Source organism: Triticum urartu, chromosome 3A, assembly GCF_056163025.1.
Source record: "Triticum urartu cultivar PI428250 chromosome 3A, HENAU_Tu73, whole genome shotgun sequence".
Classification (NCBI taxonomy): domain Eukaryota; kingdom Viridiplantae; phylum Streptophyta; class Magnoliopsida; order Poales; family Poaceae; genus Triticum; species Triticum urartu.
In genome coordinates, this window is record NC_141875.1 from 406,339,687 (window position 1) to 406,358,018 (window position 18,332).

Consider the following 18,332-nt stretch of genomic DNA (forward strand, 5'->3'; position numbering starts at 1 on the left):
TAGATGCATTAATTAAATAAGAGACATTGTGACATCCCAACAAGTAAACATGTTCCAACAAGGAACAACATCTCCATGTTCCAACAAGGAACAAACTTCAATCTTCACCTGCAACTAACAACGCTATAAGAGGGGCTGAGCAAAGCGGTAACATAGCCAAACAACGGTTTCCTTGGACAAGGTGGGTTAGAGGCTTGGTTCAGCAATAGGGGAGGCATGATAAGCAAGTGGTAGGTATCGCAGCATAGGCATAGCAAAAGAGCGAGCAACTAGCAAGCAAAGATAGAAGTGATTTCGAGGGTATGGTCATCTTGCCTGAAATCCTGCAAGGAAGAAGAACGAGTCCATGAAGGAGACAAACGGGCGTAGTCGAACGGTTCCTCACAAACACAACGTTATCAGGACCAACCCGAAGAAGCAACACCGGAAAATAAGCAAACAACATAGTAAACAACCACCACATAAACATGGCATGATGCACAACTAAATATGATGCATGTCCGGTTTAAAGATACGTGGGATGGCAAAGTGCACAAGCAATCCTACAAGTTAAGTGGAGCTCAATATGCAACTCCGTTGCATATTGACGAAACACCACATTCGAGTTACTTAGTTCGATCTCGTTTATGTACCCAACAAGATTAAATGTTGTTAGCATGGCAAGAGGTGAAGCAAAGTAAAACTACCTATCTAGTCAAGTTTAAATGAGGCCGGAAGTAACGAACAACAATTCCGGTAAATCCCCATATGCATATATTAGGGTTTGGTACTGATCTGCCCTAAACACAATTTTAGGGTTGTTAAACATGCAAAGTAAAGGCACCATGTTAAACTAGGCAAAATTCTACACAGTTACAAAAGATGCACGGTTGGTGAGTTATGATATGCATGGACCTTAGGGGTTTCTCTACAAATCTGTTTTACACTGGATAATAGCAAAAATCGCAGGCAGTGAAAAAAACATCAACGGGCCAAAATCTGCTGGCCCAACCGGAGAAAAAAAACACAAGGAGGGGCGCTGAGGGGCAGCTCACCCTGGGCCTGGCCCAGTCGGAGGGAGGCACGGCTAGCAGGCCTTTAGGCTGGCTGGATCGATGAGGAGGTGGAAGGGGCACAGTCAACGCGAGCGGTGGCTGCGTGCGTTCGCTATTCTCGTTTCTGAACAACAGAAGCAACAACAGGCGATGCAGAAGACGGCGACAGGGGTCCTGGCGACGGGATCGGCGGGAACCGGCTGAAACGGACGGAACGGAGTGCGGGGAGGTAGAGCATGGCACGGATCCATGGCAACGAGGAGGGGCGCGGTCAACACGCTCGAGGCAGGGGATCGAGCGAACCGCAACTGCGACAGGAGCTCCTCGGGACGTTGATGCTTGGTGGTCCGACGGTGGAACGAGCTGCTGGCGACCTAGCAGCTCCCATGCGACAGCGGCGCCGTCCTCCGGTGACCACGCAGCAGCGGTCGTCGGAACCAGGAGGTGGGCGAGCTCGGAGGCCTTCACGCGCCATGGTTCCTGCAGGTCGAGAGAGAGGGGGCGCGTGAAGGAAGGAGGAAGTGGAGAAGGGGAAGAAGAAGGAAGACAGGGGCGTGGCGCTGGTGACCTGCTGGTCGCCGGCGGTTGTTTGGGCAGCGGCGACGAGGTGCTCGGGGGCGCGGGGTGCACGGCGGCGCAAGGGGAAGGTCGGCGCCAACGGCTTCGGGAACGAGGCAGAGGAGGCGGCTCGGGGATCGAGCGCACGAGGTGGTGGTCGAGGAGCTCGGGGCCCTCCTAGTCCAGATCAAGCGAGGGTGTTGGAGAGAGAGACGACATCGAGGGAATCAGGAGCAGCGCTTGTTGGCTCGGACTCGATCCCGAGGAATGAGGAGGCTGGTCGGGGAGGATTTGGACCATGGGTGCGGGCTCTAGTTTGTGTGGAATGATGGATTTGGAAGTTTTGGAGGTGGCTGGTTGGTGCGAAGGGGATCCCTAGGTGGGAGAATGACAATGGCGGTGGCGGAGGAGGATTAGATGGATGGATGGGACGGCTAGGGTTTCATCTATGAATAAATAGTAGGTGGGTTAGATTAGGGGCTATCCAGTCCCTTTGATCGTAATCGGACTGTCGCGAATAAATAGGCTAGGAAGTACTAATAAGAAAACGGTGACGTTTTGTAGTTGTTTGGGGATGATCCGGACACAACGATGACGACTGCCCGGGTCGGGTCCGGGGAAGTTTCGGACCCTCGTGAGGGGTCGATGCACTATGCAGAGAGGGTTAGGTTGGGCCTAGGTGGACTGTGGAGAGCAGGTTGGTCTGAGAGAAGAGGGGAGAGAAATAGCCCGACACGGTTTCCGGAGACCGAAAACGTCCGACATTAGACCGGCTATACTGCCGCTATAGTTAACGGTTGGACTATCAAACAGACTCCGAATGTGATGAAAGTTGACAGGCGGTCTATCTACACTACAATAAGACCACACGCCAACTTTCAACCCAATCTGAGAACATTTTCCGGCCACTTATAAAATAATATCTCAAACGTGCCGCGGGCACGTGCAAGTGTGTCTGGGCTCAGAACAGACAACGGACGGAACTGGGGGAACCTAGACGGATGCAAGTTTTGAAAACACGATGATGCAATGCACATGATGCCATGGCAAGATGCAAAATGCAAGAAAATGACAAGGCAACAACAATGAAACACCGGAAGACACCTGGCGCAATGGTCTCGGGGCGTCACATGATGTTTATCCTTTATGCATCTTATTTTGCTTAGTTCGGCGGTAGCATTATAAGATGATCTCTCACTAAATTTCAAGGTATAAGTGTTCTCCCTGAGTATGCACCGTTGCTACAGTTCGTCGTGCCGAGACGCCACGTGATGATCGGTTGTGATAAGCTCTACGTTCACATACAACGGGCGTAAGCCAGTTTTGCACATGCAGAATACTCAGGTTAAACTTGACGAGCCTAGCATATGCAGATATGGCCTCGGAACACGGAGACCGAAAGGTCGAGCGTGAATCATATAGTAGATATGATCAACATAGTGATGTTCACCATTGAAAACTACTCCATCTCACGTGATGATCGGACATGGTTTAGTTGATATGGATCACGTGATTACTTAGATGATTAGAGAGATATCTATCTAAGTGGGAGTTCTTAAGTAATTTGATTAATTGAACTTTAATTTACCATGAACTTAGTACCTGATAGTATTTTGCATGTCTATGTTGTTGTAGATAGATTAAAGTTCAAAGAATAAGCATGAACATTATATCTGGATCTTGTTTGATGCGATACGGTTATTCATTTAAATCAGAGAATAATGGTTGTTCTATTTATATGAGTAATATCTTTTACGGTCATGCACCCTTGACGAGTGGTCTATTTTTACTAAATCTTGATAGTAGTGATACACATGTTCATAGTATTGAAGCCAAAACATGCAGGGTTGATAATGATAGTGCCACTTATTTGTGGTAGTGCTGTTTAGGTCATATTGGTATAAAGCGCATGAAGAAATTCCATTCTGATGGACTTCTAGAATCACTTGTACTTGCGAACCATGCCTCATGGGCAAGAAGACTAAAACTCCGTTCTCCGGAACAATGGAGCGACCAACAGAGTTATTGGAGATCATACATACTGATGTATGTGGTCCAATGAACATTGAAGCTCGCGACAGATATCGTTATTTTCTCACCTTCATAGATGATTTCAGCAGATATGGGTATATCTACTTAATGAAACATAAGTCTGAAACATTTGAAAAGTTCAAAGAATTTCAGAGTGAAGTGGAAAATAATCGTAACAAGAAAATCAAGTTTCTGCGATCTGATCGTGGAGGTGAATATTTGAGTTATGAGTTTGGACTTCATTTGAAACAATACGGAATAGTTTCGCAACTCACGCCACCTGGAACACCACAACGTAATGGTGTGTCCGAACGTCGTAACCACACTTTATTAGATTAGGTGTGATCTATGATGTCTCTCACTGATTTACTGCTATCATTTTGGGGTCATGCTTTAGAGACGGCTGCATTCACGTTAAATATGGCACCATCTAAATCTGTTGAGACGACGCCTTATGAATTGTGGTCTGGCAAGAAATCCAAGTTGTCGTTTCTTAAAGTTTGGGGCTGCGATGCTTATGTGAAGAAGCTTCAACCCGATAAGCTCGAACCCAAATCAGAGAAATGTGTCTTCATAGGATACCCAAAGGAGACTGTTGGGTACACATTCTATCATAGATCCGAAGGCAAGATATTCGTTGCGAAGAATGGATCCTTTCTAGAGAATGAGTTTCTCTCGAAAGAAGTGAGTGGGAGGAAAGTAGAACTTGATGAGGTAGTTGTGCCCGCTCCCTTATTGGAAAGTAGTTCATCACTGAAATCAGTTCCAGTGATTCCTACACCAGTAAGTGAGGAAGCTAATGATGATGATCATGAAACTTCTGATCAAGTTACTACTGAACCTCGTAGGTCAACGAGAGTAAGATCTGCACCAGAGTGGTACGGTAATCCTGTTATGGAAGTCATGTTACTTGACCATGACGAACCTACGAACTATGAGGAAGCGATGATGAGCCCAGATTCCGCAAAATGGCTTGACGCCATGAAATTTGAGATGGGATCCATGTATGAGAACAAAGTGTGGACTTTGGTTGACTTGCCCGATGATCGGCAGGCCATAGAGAATAAATGGATCTTCAAGAAGAAGACTGACACTGACGGTAATATTACTGTCTACAAAGCTCCACTTGTTGCAAAAGGTTTTTGACAAGTTCAAGGAGTTGACTACGATGAGACCTTCTCACCCGTAGCGATGCTTAAGTCCGTCTGAATCTTGTTAGCAATTGCCGCATTTTATGATTATGAAATTTGGGATATGGATGTCAAAACTGCATTCCTCAATGGATATCTTAAAGAAGAGTTGTATATGATGCAACCAGATGGTTTTGTCGATCCAAAAGGTGCTAACAAAGTGTGCAAGCTCCAGCGATCCATTTATGGACTGGTGCAACCCTCTCGGAGTTGGAATATATGCTTTGATAGTGTGATCAAAGCATATGGTTTTATACAGACTTTTGGAGAAGCCTGTATTTACAAGAAAGTGAGTGGGAGCTCTGTAGCATTTCTGAATAGCATAAACGGATACTTGAATAAGAATTTTTCAATGAAAGACCTCGGTGAAGCTGCTTATATATTGGGCATCAAGATCTATAGAGATATATCAAGACGCTTAATTGGACTTTCACAAAGCACATACCATGATAAAGTTTTGAAGAAGTTCAAAATGGATCAAGCAAAGAAAGGGTTCTTGCCTGTGTTACAAGGTTTGAAATTGAGTCAGACTCAATGCCCGACCACTGCAGAAGATAGAGAGAAAATGAAAGGTGTTCCCTATGCTTCAGCCATAGGCTCTATCATGTATGCAATGTTGTGTACCAGACCAGATGTGTGCCTTGCTATCAGTTTAGCAGGGAGGTACCAAAGTAATCCAGGAGTGGATCACTGGACAGCGGTCAAGAACATCCTGAAATACCTGAAAAGGACTAAGGATATGTTTCTCGTATATGGAGGTGACAAAGGGCTCGTCGTAAACGGCTACGTCGATGCAATCTTTGACACTGATCCGGATGACTCTAGGTCACAAACCAGATATATGTTTCTATCAAATGGTGGAGCTGTCAGTTGGTGCAGTTCCAAGAAGCGCGTCTGTCGGCGTTCTGGGAATGGGGGTCCCCAGACATGCCTGCCTGCGGCCTGCGGCGTGGCTCAAAGGGGGGCCCAGCACGGCCCATCTTCATCAACACAGACCCAAAACCCTCGCGAGGGGCCATGCCTCGCGGGGTGGACGACGCGGGGCTTCCTCAGGCACGGCCTCACCAGGCTGGCTTGCGAGGAGGCGGAGAGATCAAGGCGGGGTACCTCACGAGGTGCCCGTGACGCAAGCCATGACGACCAAAGGTGCCAGGCGGGTGCCAGCCACGCAGTGTCCTCCTTTCCTCTTTGGTGCAAAGGGGGCAAGCGCACCTGCGGAGTACCGAGGCATCAGGCAAAGGTTTCCATTTCGGTGCAACAAGACCAAGACCAGGAGGATTGCAAGACGGAGGTCATCGTGGAGCCCAAGACGGCGTCACCACCAGAGCTTTGTGCAGGCAAAGACTACTTTTCTCAGGATAGCTGGTACTAGCTGCCCCCCTTCAAACTAGCCCGCCATTGTTGGCTCCCTTCACGCTCGATATTTGGGAAGAGGACCAGGGCCTCTATAAATTGGACCAGCCACCGACAGGGTAGGGGGGATCAGATTGAAATCAGAGAGAGAGAAGGGTGACTGAAATCCTCCTAGCAGTTCGTCCCCCCCAGCCAAGAACAGACCCTCGCGAGGCTGTTCTTCCTTGTATTGTTCATCATCATCAGCCCAAGAGGCAATCCACCACACCACACACTGGAGTAGGGTATTACACCACAACGGTGGCCCGAACCAGTATAAACCCTGTGTCTCTTGTGTTGTTCTTTCCATAGCTTAGATCTTAGCAAGGCGGAGGGGTGCAGGTAGGTAGAAGGCGAAATCTCCGTGCGCACCCCAGTGTTCGAACCTCAAGGGTCTGTCGGAACCCGAAATCTGACATTTGGCGCGCCAGGTAGGGGTGCTCCGGTATTCGTCTTCCACCACTCCGTTCTCCTCCGACCATCGCGTCCATGTCTGACACTTGTCGGGACCACGCCGAGCGCCGGGACGCTCTCGCTTCCCGCGTCGCCCAGACAGCTCCTGTCGGCGGGCGTCCTCGCCATTCCCCGTCACCTGCCGTCAACGCCGCCACCGGTCCGGCGGGGGACGAGCAGCAAGCATCGTCTCAGCGTCCGTCCGTGCGGCAAGACGGCCGCACCACTACTCCCTCGGTTACCCCAGCTGGTTCTTCGTCCCGCGTGCTCCGCGGACCCATGGAGGCTCGATCTGCGCTCATCGCGGCAAACAAGCTCCTGCGCTACCGTCCCGTCGATGACGTCTACGAAGAATGGCTCGACCGCATCGCCGAGCTCGTCCGCGCCGCAGGGGGCTCTCCTGCGCCGTCCGTTCCGCTGCACCGCATCCCGCCCCGCGCGGGCGACGAGGCTCCGGCAGCATCCTGGCCGCCTCCTCCTCAAGAAGGCGCCCTGGCTCCAAGGCCCATGGCCCCTGGGCGGAACCCGCTCTGTCAGGTGCCAGCGCAGCAAGAGCAGAGCTGCCAAGAAGTCCCTCACCCGCAAGAAGCTGCTCGGGCGCTCCCTGCTCCAGCACGTCGCGACCATGCCCCTGTTCTCCGACACCCAAGGCCTTCCATGGCCACAGCAGGCTGCCACGCCTTCACCACTGAGCTGCGCAGCGTCGCGTGGCCCGGCAGGTTCAAGCCAGACCTGCCTCCTCGTTACGACGACACGGCCGACCCTGCGGAGTTCCTCCAGCTCTATGAGCTGGGCATCGAAGCTGCCAACGGAGACGAGAAGGTCATGGCGAACTGGTTTACCATGGCGCTCAAGGACGGGGCCCACACCTGGCTCCTAAACCTGGCTCCAGGCACGATCTCCTCCTGGGACGAGATGCGCACCCGCTTCATCGCCAACTTCCAAGGTACTCGCGATCGGCCACCCACCGTGAGCGACATGTGCCACATCAAGCAACAACCCGGAGAGACCCTGCAGAAGTACATCCAGCGCTTCAACAAAGCACGTCTCAAGATTCCCAAGGTGACTGAGGAGGCCATCATCTCAGCCTTCTCCGATTGTGTGCGCGATGTGAAGATGAAGGAGGAGCTAGCGATGCATGAAGACCTGTGCACTTCCTCGGAGCTGTTCAACTTGGCAACCAAGTGCGCCAGGGCTGAGGAAGGGTGTCTCTCCCTCCTCGAGCTGCCTGCCGCAGACCCAGAAGAGAAGAAGCCCAAGGCCAAGGATGTGAAGCGCAAGGGGGCTGCCATGCTCGCGGCAGAACCAGACACCAAGCGGGGCAGAGATCACCCCGAACCTTCCAAGGGCAGTCGGTACTGTGTGTACCACGACCTCCACACCCACAACACGAACGAATGCCAAGAGCTCCGAGCCGTGCGAGAAGGAAGGATCGGCCGTCGCCCCGACCGGGGTGACCGGGGCTACGGTCGAGGAGGAGGAAGGAACGCAGGACACTGGGAAGACCGTGGCCCGTGCCAAGGGTGGCGCGATCAACCTCGCGAGGATCGCTGGCAAGATCCGCCTCGCGAGGGAGGCTGGAGGGATCATCCTCGCGAGGATCGCCCGCAAGGCCACGCAGGCCTCCCTCCGCTGCCGCCACAGCTAAGGAGAAACGAGGACCGCCACCAGGACGAGGGGGCTGGGGGCTTCCAGGAGCCATGCGCGATCGCCCGCATCTTGGGCGGGGCTCAAGCCCCAGCCTCTCAACGCATCTTCAAGCAGTTCACCCGCGAAGTGAATGCAGTCCTCCCCAAGCTCGAAGCCACGCGCCCTCTCAGGTGGTCGGCGTGCGCCATCACGTTCAGCTGAGCAGATCAGCTCAAGTGTGCAGCTACAGCCGGAGTCCTCCCGATGCTTTGTTCCCCAATCATCAACAACGTGGTGGTCACCAGGACCCTCATCGACGGCGGGGCAGGGCTCAATGTCCTGTTCGTGGAAACATTCAACAATCTCCAAGTGCCCTACACCCAGCTTCAGCCAACCAAGCCTTTCTCCGGAATCACCGATGGCTCCACGGTCCCGATTGGGTAGGTCCGCCTCCCTGTCACCTTCGGGGCACATGACAACTAAAGCACCGAGCTCATCGACTTCGAGTCGCTCACATTCGCCAGCCGTACAACGCCATCCTTGGGTACCCGGCGCTGGCCAAGTTCATGGCCGTAACTCACCACGGCTACAACGTACTCAATATGCCAGGGAGTGGCGGAGTCATCACGGTGCCCTGTGAAGAGAAGGACGCGGTGTGTTCCCTGGAACGAGCCTTTCAGTCCGCGTCACTGGAAGACCTGGATCGCGGAAGCAGGAGGCTTCCCGAGACCGCCCACAAGAAGAAGAAGACATCGTCCGGCCCGGCCCCTCAGGAGCCAGGCCCCTCTAGGCCCGCGCCTGCCTAGGGGGAACCTCCTTCCATCGCATAGGAAAGTGCGCCCGGTGCCCTCCTTAGGCAGGGCTCGGGGGCTCTCCCCTGGAGGGCCACCGACCTGGCTAAGGTCATGCGGGAGGAGCTTGGGCACCACATGGAGGCATGTTTCGAAGCATGTTTCCCTAAAGAAGGAGTAAGGCAAGGAGAGCCAGATCCTCAGGAGTTCGTCAGCAAGGCCATTCAGGAGCTATAGGAGTCAAGAGTCATGAAAGGCGGCCGCCGCCTACCAGCAGTGGCTCCCCATCCAGGCGAGGATGGTGGGCTGCGCGTCTGCATTGATATACCAGGGCTCAATCGAGTCGCCTCTCTGGAGCGCCTCTGGCACTCGCGAGTGGGCGCTGCGGAGGTCCACCCTACAGCTACGTTCGCATGCCTTACGGCTTGCCGAACGCGGTTGCCACGTACCAGCGCCTCATGAGGGGCATCATGGAGGCACAAGAGGCCAGGCGTTCCGCAGACCTGGCGGAGATGGAGATGGTCCGCGAGGAGCCACCAGCGCCTCCGGAGCCTCCCGAGGCCCCTGGGCCTGGGGGCTCGTGAGGATCGGCTTCCGCAGCCCACCAAGTCTGCTACACCAACACTCCTTCGTCCTCAACATCATCAGGTGACATCTTTCAAGTTTCATTTCCAGCTGGGAGCACCCCCAAGGGCTGCATTATTCCCAGGCCGTGTGGGTCCCTCCCCGCGGCATGTATCCCTTTTATTCCATGTTGTTAGCTTACCTTGTTGGGGTGCCCCTCAGGCTGCATCATCCCCAAGTCGCTCGGGCCAGACCCAGCGGCATGTATTCCTTTTGCGTTTATTTCCGGTTATGCGTTCGACCCACCATGCTTGATTATTTGATGCCGGTCCACGGCACCTCTTCTTCTCCATGCTGACCACTTGCACGTTAAAGGGGGGGTACCTGAGCATCGCGACTCAGGGCTCTTACTGGCTCTCCAGCCCTCACCCTCTGGCCTTGTCCACGGCATCGCGACCTGGCATACCAGCGACGGCTGAGACCAGCTCGAGGGCCGGGACCCGAGGACGTAGAGTGCCGGCATTTAACCAAACTTGCAGGGACACATCATAAGATAAGGCCCAGTGCCAGGCGCAACCCGCCTAGAGGTAGGGCCCCGTGAGTCCCGCGCTGGCTCACAGGTGCCCTGATACACCTCGCCAGGCCCTACCGTGCCAGCCACGTGTCAGGGCGGGGCTGTACACGCCCCGGGGGCTCCTCCCGGAGGGGAGCCCCCTCCCACGTACCAGTGGAAGCACCATGCTCCACGCTGGCTGACGACACTGCCGAGGAGCGGCTATGCCCGTACACATATGGAAGCGCTATGCTCCATGCTGGTGATAAACAACTGAGGGTGGCCCCTGGGCCGCATCAACGTCAGGGAGCCCAGAGCTCAGTGTCTAGCCTCATCGTAACGCCTCCCCTCGGGAGTGCCGTGCGAGGGGGCTGGGCACGGGGGCTGCGCCTGGGTCACGCCCAGATGCATGCCGCCCAGCCAGGCCCCCCAGGCTTGGTTCGTCGCGCGTCTCTCCCCGAGCGGAGACAAGGTACGAAGGCCGTTTGAGCGTCAAGGGGCACTCCTGAGCATCGCGACTCAGGAGCCTAACTGGTCACGTAGCCCCTCACTCCTTAGTTCCGAAAGGCTAACGGCGGTTGAGGTATGCGCGCGGCCGGGCTCTGCAGACGTAGAACGGTAGATCCACCCACATCATACCTCCCTACTTGCTGTTCGTGCGCCAAGGGGGACTCCTAAGCATCACGACTCAGGAGCCTAACTTGTCATGTAGCCCCTTACTCCTTGGCCCCGTCTTGGTTTCCGGTCGGGACTAACGCTGGGTGAGGTATGCGCGGGGCCGGGCTCTGCCGGCGTAGAACATAAGCAAGTAGGAAGGAAAAGCGCAAATTTCAAGGAATTCAAAAGCAAATATTACAGTCCACACTGTTATCTCAATGCCAAACGCAAGTTTAAACGCCTCCCCGAGGCATGATACATGTGCAGGAATTAAAGGCAGGACAGGAGCCGCAACGGAGTCACTTGTCGGCGGTGGAGCAGCGCGGAGTGGATTCGCCTCATGGAGCAGGGGGGTCGGCAGCGCCTTGCTTCGGCTTGTTGCTGAAGGCCCGGAACTTCCCCAGCAGAGCCTCCGCGCGACCCTTCACGGCCTCTGCAGCGGCAGCGGCACGCTCGCCGCTTACTGGCTCCAGCAGGCTGTCGAGGTCGACGCCGGGATCGCGAAGGTAGATGTGGGTGAGGACCCGCGTCAGCGCTGCAGAAGACAGGACACGCGCCTCGGCCTCGGCCGTGGGGCCAAGGCCAAGGGCGACATCTTCAAGAGCACAAACCAGGAAGGGAAGAAGCTTGGCGGGGCCGTCCTCGGCGCCAGCCAGCGGGCTCTCCAGGCCACTGTCGTAAAGCGTCCTCAGCGAGGAGCGATCCTTCGCCTCCATCTCCGTGAAGGCCACGCGGTCCTCGGCAAGAACCAGGGCCTTGTCGTCCAGCTCGGCCTTCCTCGCCCCTAGCTCCTGCTCCAGCGCGCCTAGGCGGTCATGGCGCTTCCTGAGCTTGACCTCCCTCTCCTTGAAGGCCACCTCGCGAGCCTTCACGCCTTCTTCCTGCTCTTGGCGAAGGCGGACCTCTTTCACGAGCTGGTCCCGCAGGCCTTGTAGCTCATCCTCCAGCGCCTTGCAGCGACCACGGACGTCGACCACCTCCCCCAGGGCTGCGTCACGAGCAGCCTTCGCCTCAAGGATGGCCTGCTTCTCCTCATCGCAAGCCGTCGAGGCCTGGACCAGCGCCGCCCGAATCGAAGCGTCGGAGCGAACCCATCCTGAAGCCAGCTCCAAGCGCCTGGCCACCAAGCGAGGGTCGGCACCAAGAAGATCCTGCCGCAGTCGGTCTAGCTCAGCAGCAGCACGATCCAGAACGGCATGAGGAGTCGGAGAGACAGCAGCCGGTGGAGTAGGAGGAGAAGGCGGCAGCGCGACCACAGCATCCTGAGGCGGAGCCTGCTGCGCCCCAACGGCTGTAGTGGCGGCAGCAGGCAAAGGCACCTCGGGAGTCACTTGGGCCATGGGGGCTGAGCTCGCCCCAGCCGTCTCAGCCAGGCCTCGCGAGGATGACCGGGCAGGAGAAGCCCGTGTGTCGCGGTCACCCTCCTTCGTGGGCAGAGGCGCTGCCACGGATGGAACCTCAGGAGCTCCCTTCGGCTTCTTTACTGCGGGCGCCAGCCTATCCAAGAGATGCGGACGTCAAGCCTTAGAAGCAGAACAAGAAATAAAGACAAGAATCAAGCGCTTACGGGTCGTCGCCACTGAGCTCAAGCGGCCTCCGGCCAAATTTGAAGCCCGAAAGCCGGCTAGAAGGGTCAACCTCGGGAAGCTTGGAAGCGGAAGGTGCGTCTGTGGTCCGCCTCGGGGCCGGGGCAGACCCGCAGGAGATCAGCCCGGTCCTGTCCTTCTTCGGGATCGGGGGCAAGCTCCCGCCGTCCTGCTCGTCATCATCCTCGTCGTCATCGCTCGGAGAGAGGTGGAAAACACGGGACCTCCGCCGGAGAAGGGGAGCCCTCGACTCTCCGTCAGTCGCCTCGGAGTCAGGCCCTTTTTCTCGCTCCCCTCCTTCCTCCTCTTCGCTGGAGTCGTCGGAGGGCACGTCCACCGGTTCCTCGGGAGTTTCCATGGGCACGGGCCCGTCCCCGTTGAAGAAGGGCATGGACTCCACTACCTGCTCCCAGTCGTCGCGGAGGAACAAGGGCGTAGGAGCACCCTCCAACCTCGCCACATCGCCCCCGACCAGAGATTGGAGGACCGCAGCCAGATCTCCGTCGGCAAAGGCCGTGGGGCTCGGATGGGGCCTCCACATCGGAAGTGAGTACTGCCGAAGAGGAGCCAGTTGGTGCTCCAGGAATTCCCTCAGCAGCGACGCGCCAGTCAGCCTCACCGCCGCCATGTTGGCCGGCCTCAGATCCGTGTCCATCTTCTCCAACACCAGCTTCGCGTGGGGGTCCGCGAGCTCCGCTCGACCCCAATCGCTGGAGCTCGTGGGTTGCTCTGTGGGAAAGATCAGCCGAGGGTGGATGCGCCCAGCATCTGCCAAGACCCACTTGCCCCTGAAGCCCTCAATCCTTTTCCTGTGGTTCGAAATGGCAATGGCGCCGCCGTACGCGATGAAGCTCGCGCACGCAGAAGCAGGACCGCGAGAGGTCCGGAGGTAGAAGTAGTGGCACAGCAAGGCCACTGAGGGCTGCACACCTACATGAGCCTTGCAGTAATAGGCGAAGATTGCCAGGAGAAGGACGGAGTTGGGGTGGAGATGCAGAGCCTGTAGCTTATAATGGCGGAGGACAGAGAAGAAGAACTCGGAGAAGGGAGGCACCAGGCCAGCAGCAATGGCGCTTACGAAGAACGGATAAAAGGTGCTCCTTGGCCCTCAGGGGTGGCGGAGCCGGCCTTGAACACCTTCGTCCCATCGATGCCCCGTGCCGCCACCATCCAGCGCAACCGGGCGAGGCTCGCCTCCGACACGTTCGGGGAGTCCAGGGCTGACGAGTACCAAGCTACGGCCGGGGACTGACGAGGCGCCATGGCTTCCTAGGTCACGCGGTCGGAGTAGATCTGGAAATTTTGGAGGAAGGAAGGAGAGGCGCAAGAAAGGGGATCTGAGCAGCAACCGGAGAAAGAAAAAAGCAAAGCCTGGGCAGATGCCGCTCCTTTATCAAACTCGCGCAGTTGCTAAGGCGCTCACGTCCAATCAACCGCCACGCGGTGCCCAAGGCCGCAGGCTGCTAGGGCCCACGGCGCTTCGCTCTTGCCCTTCCGCCTCCCTGCATGGCCAAGTCCGGGCGTGCCTTGGGCCCGAGGGCTACTGTCGGCCTTCTGGGAACGGGGGTCCCCAGACTTGCCTGCCTACGGCCTGCGGCATGGCTCAAAGGAGGGCCCAGCACGGCCCATCTTCATCAACACAGACCCAAGACCCTCGCGAGGGGCCAAGCCTCGCGGGACGGACGACGCGGGGCTTCCTCAGGCACGGCCTCACCAGGCTGGCTTGCGAGGAGGAGGAGAGTTCAAGGCGGGGTACCTCACGAGGTGCCCGTGACGCAAGCCATGACGACCAACGGCGCCAAGCGGGTGCCAGCTGCGCAGTGTCCTCCTTTCCTCTTTGGTGCAAAGGGGGTAAGCGCAGCCGCGGAGTACCGAGGCATCAGGCAAAGGTTGCCATTTCGGTGCAACAAGACCAAGACCAGGAGGACTGCAAGACGGAGCTCATCGTGGAGCCCAAGACGGCGTCACCACCAGAGCTTTGTGCAGGCAAAGACTACTTTTGTCAGGATAGCTAGTACTAGCTGTCCCCCTTCAAATTAGCCCGCCATTGTTGGCTCCCTTCCCGCTTGATATTTGGGAAGAGGACCAGGGCCTCTATAAATAGGACCAGCCACCCACATGGTAGGGGGATCGGATTGAAATCAGAGAGAGAGAAGGGTGACTGAACTCCTCCTAGCAGTTCGTCCCCCCTAGCCAAGAACAGACCCTCGCGAGGCTGTTCTTCCTTGTATTGTTCATCATCATCAGCCCAAGAGGCAATCCACCACACCACACACTGGAGTAGGGTATTACACCACAATGGTGGCCCGAACCAGTATAAACCCTGTGTCTCTTGTGTTGTTCTTTCCATAGCTTAGATCTTAGCAAGGCGGAGGGGTGCAGGTAGGTAGAAGGCGAAATCTCCACGCGCACCCCAGTGTTCAAACCTCAATGGTCTGCCGGAACCCAAAATCCGACAGCATCGTGGCGGGATCTACATGTGAAGCGGAGTACATAGCTGCTTCGGAAGCAACAAATGAAGGAGTCTGGATGAAGGAGTTCATATCCGATCTAGGTGTCATACCTAGTGCATTGGGTCCAATGAAAATCTTTTGTGACAATACTGGTGCAATTGCCTTAGCAAAGGAATCCAGATTTCACAAGAGAACCAAGCACATCAAGAGACGCTTCAATTCCATCCGCGATCAAGTCAAGGAGGGAGACATAGAGATTTGAAAGATACATACGGATCTGAATGTTGCAGACCCATTAACTAAGCCTCTCTCACGAGCAAAACATGATCAACACCAAGACTCCAGGGGTGTTAGAATCATTGCAGTGTAATCTAGATTATTGACTCTAGTGCAAGTGGGAGACTAAAGGAAATATGCCCTAGAGGCAATAATAAAGTTGTTAGTTATATTTCCTTATATCATGATAAATATTTATTATTCATGCTAGAATTGTATTAACTGGAAACTTAGTACATGTGTGAATACATAGACAAATAGAGTGTCACTGTCGGCGTTCTGAGAACGAGGGTCCCCAGACTTGCCTGCCTGCGGCCCGCAGCGTGGCTCCACCAGCGGCCCTGTACGACCCATCTTCACCAGCAAACATTCAATACCCTCGCGAGGGGCCAAGCCTCGCAAGGCGGATGACGCAAGACCTCCTCAGGGCGGCCTCAACAGGCTAGCTCGCGAGGGGCGGAGAGATCAAAGCAAAGGACGCCTCGCGAGGTTTCTGTGACGCAAGCCATGGCGATTGGAGCCAGGCGGGCGCTCGTTTCCTCTTTGGTGCTAAAGGGGCAAGCGCAGACAAGGAGCTCTGAGGCATCAGGCAAAGGTTTCCATATTGGTGCAACAAGACCAAGACCGGTAGGATGGCGGGATGGAGGTCACCGTGGAGGCCAAGACGGCGTCACCACCAGAGCCTTTGGCAGGAGAAGACTACTTTTGTCAGGATAGCTTATACTAGTTGTCTCCCTTCGAATTTGGCCGTCGTGGGATCCTTTCCCGCTCAATATTTGGGAACAGGACCAGGGACTCTATAAATAGGACTAGCCACCACCATAGGGAAGAACCCCGGCCGGATCGGATCCATATCATCCCCAACCACTCAAGTTCACTAAGCACAAGAACACCTCTCCTTGCGAGGCTGTTCTTCCCTTGTAACTGTTCATCCACAGCCCAAGAGACAATCCACCACACCACACTAGAGTAGGGTATTACACCACAACGGTGGCCCGAACCAGTATAAATCTTGTGTCTCGTGTTCTTTGGGTTCGTCGAGCTAGGCCGTGTGATCGTAGAGCGTGTGAGCTAGAGAGGGGGAGAGATCTTTGTGCGCACCCCAATGTTCAAACCTCAAGGGTTTTGCCGGAACCCGAAATCCGACATTTGGCGCGCCAGGTAGGGGTGCGCCGAAGTCTTCCTCTTCGTCGATCCACGCTTCACCACTCCACCAAGTTCATGGCCGCCGCTCGCCGGGCCCACGCTGAGCGCCGGGCTGCTCTCGCCACCCGTGTCGCTCAGACCACCCCTATCGGCGGACCTCCCCGTCGTTCTCCATCACCCGCCGCCAACGCCACCATCGGCCCGGCGGCAAACGAGCAGCAAGCCTATTCACTTCACCCCTCTGTGCGGCGAGACGGTCGCACCCGCCACCCCGTCGCTGACTCTGGCCATCTCATCGTCTCACGCTTGCCGCGCCCCCACGGACGCGCAGGCCGCGCTGCTCATGGCACGCGAGCTCCTGCGCTACCGCCTGGTTGACGACCTCTACGAGGACTGGTTGGACCGCATCGCCGAGCATGTCAGCGCCGTGGGGGGCTCTCCTGCACCATCCCTCTCGCTGCTCACGGAGCGCCTTCGCCCCCTCAGCACCAAGATGGCGCCCTCGCGCCGAGGCGCGCGGCTCATGGAGCGCCTCAGCCTCCCCCGTGTCAAGACGGCATCCTCGCTCCAAGATGCGCGGCCCAGCGGCGTGATCCACTGCGCCGTGTGCCCGCTCACGAAGAAAGAAGTTGCCAGGGGGTACCCCGTCCGCAAGAAGATGCTCCACCGCTTCCAGCACCACCACATCAGGATCGCTTGATGCGGCAGGGCCATGTGCGACTTGCCGTGGCGGCACAGGGACGCCAAGGTCAAGCTCCGCCTCCACGACGGGCCCTAGTGGCCACGGTGGGCTGCCGGGCCTTCACCCCTGAGCTGCGTAGCATCGTCTGGCTGGGCAAGTTCAAGCCGGATCTGCCTCCTCGCTATGACGGCGCCCCTGACTCTGCGGAGCACCCTGGCGGGTCAGGAGGCCAGGCACCACGCGGTCCTGGCGGAGATGGAGACGGTCCTCAGGATTCCACCTGAGCCTCCAGAGCCTCCCGAGGCTCAGGGTCTTGGCGGCTCGTGAGAAGTGACTTCTTCGCTACGTGTCTTCAGCTACCCCAACACTCCTTCGGCAACCAAACTAGGTGACATTTTTTCCAAGTTCGTTGAGCTAGCAGTGCCCCCTGGGCTGCATCATCCCCAGGCCGCATGGGTCCGTCCCTGCGGCATGTATCCGCTTGCATATTTAGTTCACCCTGCTGGGGGCGCCCCTCGGGCTGCATTAACCCCCAGCCGCTCGGGTCCGACCCAGTGGCATGTATCATTCTCACATTTACCTAAGCTAGTTGCTTTTCATGCGTAATCTGTCTATGGATATCACTTGCTTGATTGTCACCCACCATGGGAGCCATGCGCCGATTATCTTTCTTCAGGATCCTTCGCATAGGAAGGCAAGGCACGGCATATGTTCTTGGGCCCGTCCCTGCAGCGTTGATAAATCCAATGGTTAAGCTCTGTCTAGCAGGCCGGCCCCATTCACGTCACCTCCTGGGGTCGTTGGTGCTTGGCCTTCTCGTGCGATAGCCTCAGGAAATTCATTCGGCGCAGGTTGTCTAACCATCTCGCAGGAACGCCACAGTCATCAAGAACCAAGACCAGGCGCAACCCGCCTTGAGGTAGGGCCTCGTGAGTCCCGTGCTGGCTCACGAGTGCCTAGACACACCTCGTCTAGCCCTGCCGTGCAAGCCACATGTCAGGGCGGGGCTATACACGCCCCGGGGGCTCTCCGCAGTAGGGAGTCCCCTCCCACGTGCCAGTGGAAGTACCATGCTCCGTACTGGCAATCAACACTGCTGAGGAGCGGCTATGCCCGTGCAAGTACGGAAGTGCTATTCTCCGTGCTGGTGATAAACAACTGAGGGCGGCCTCACGACCGTATCAACCTCAGGGAGCCTCCGGACGCAGTGTCTGGCCTGATGGAAATACCTCCCCTCGGGAGAGTCGCACGAGGGGGATGGGCACGAGGGCTGCGCTCGGGTCACGCCCAAGCGTACAGTACACTACCAGGTCCCTCGGACCTGGTCGTCGCGCGCC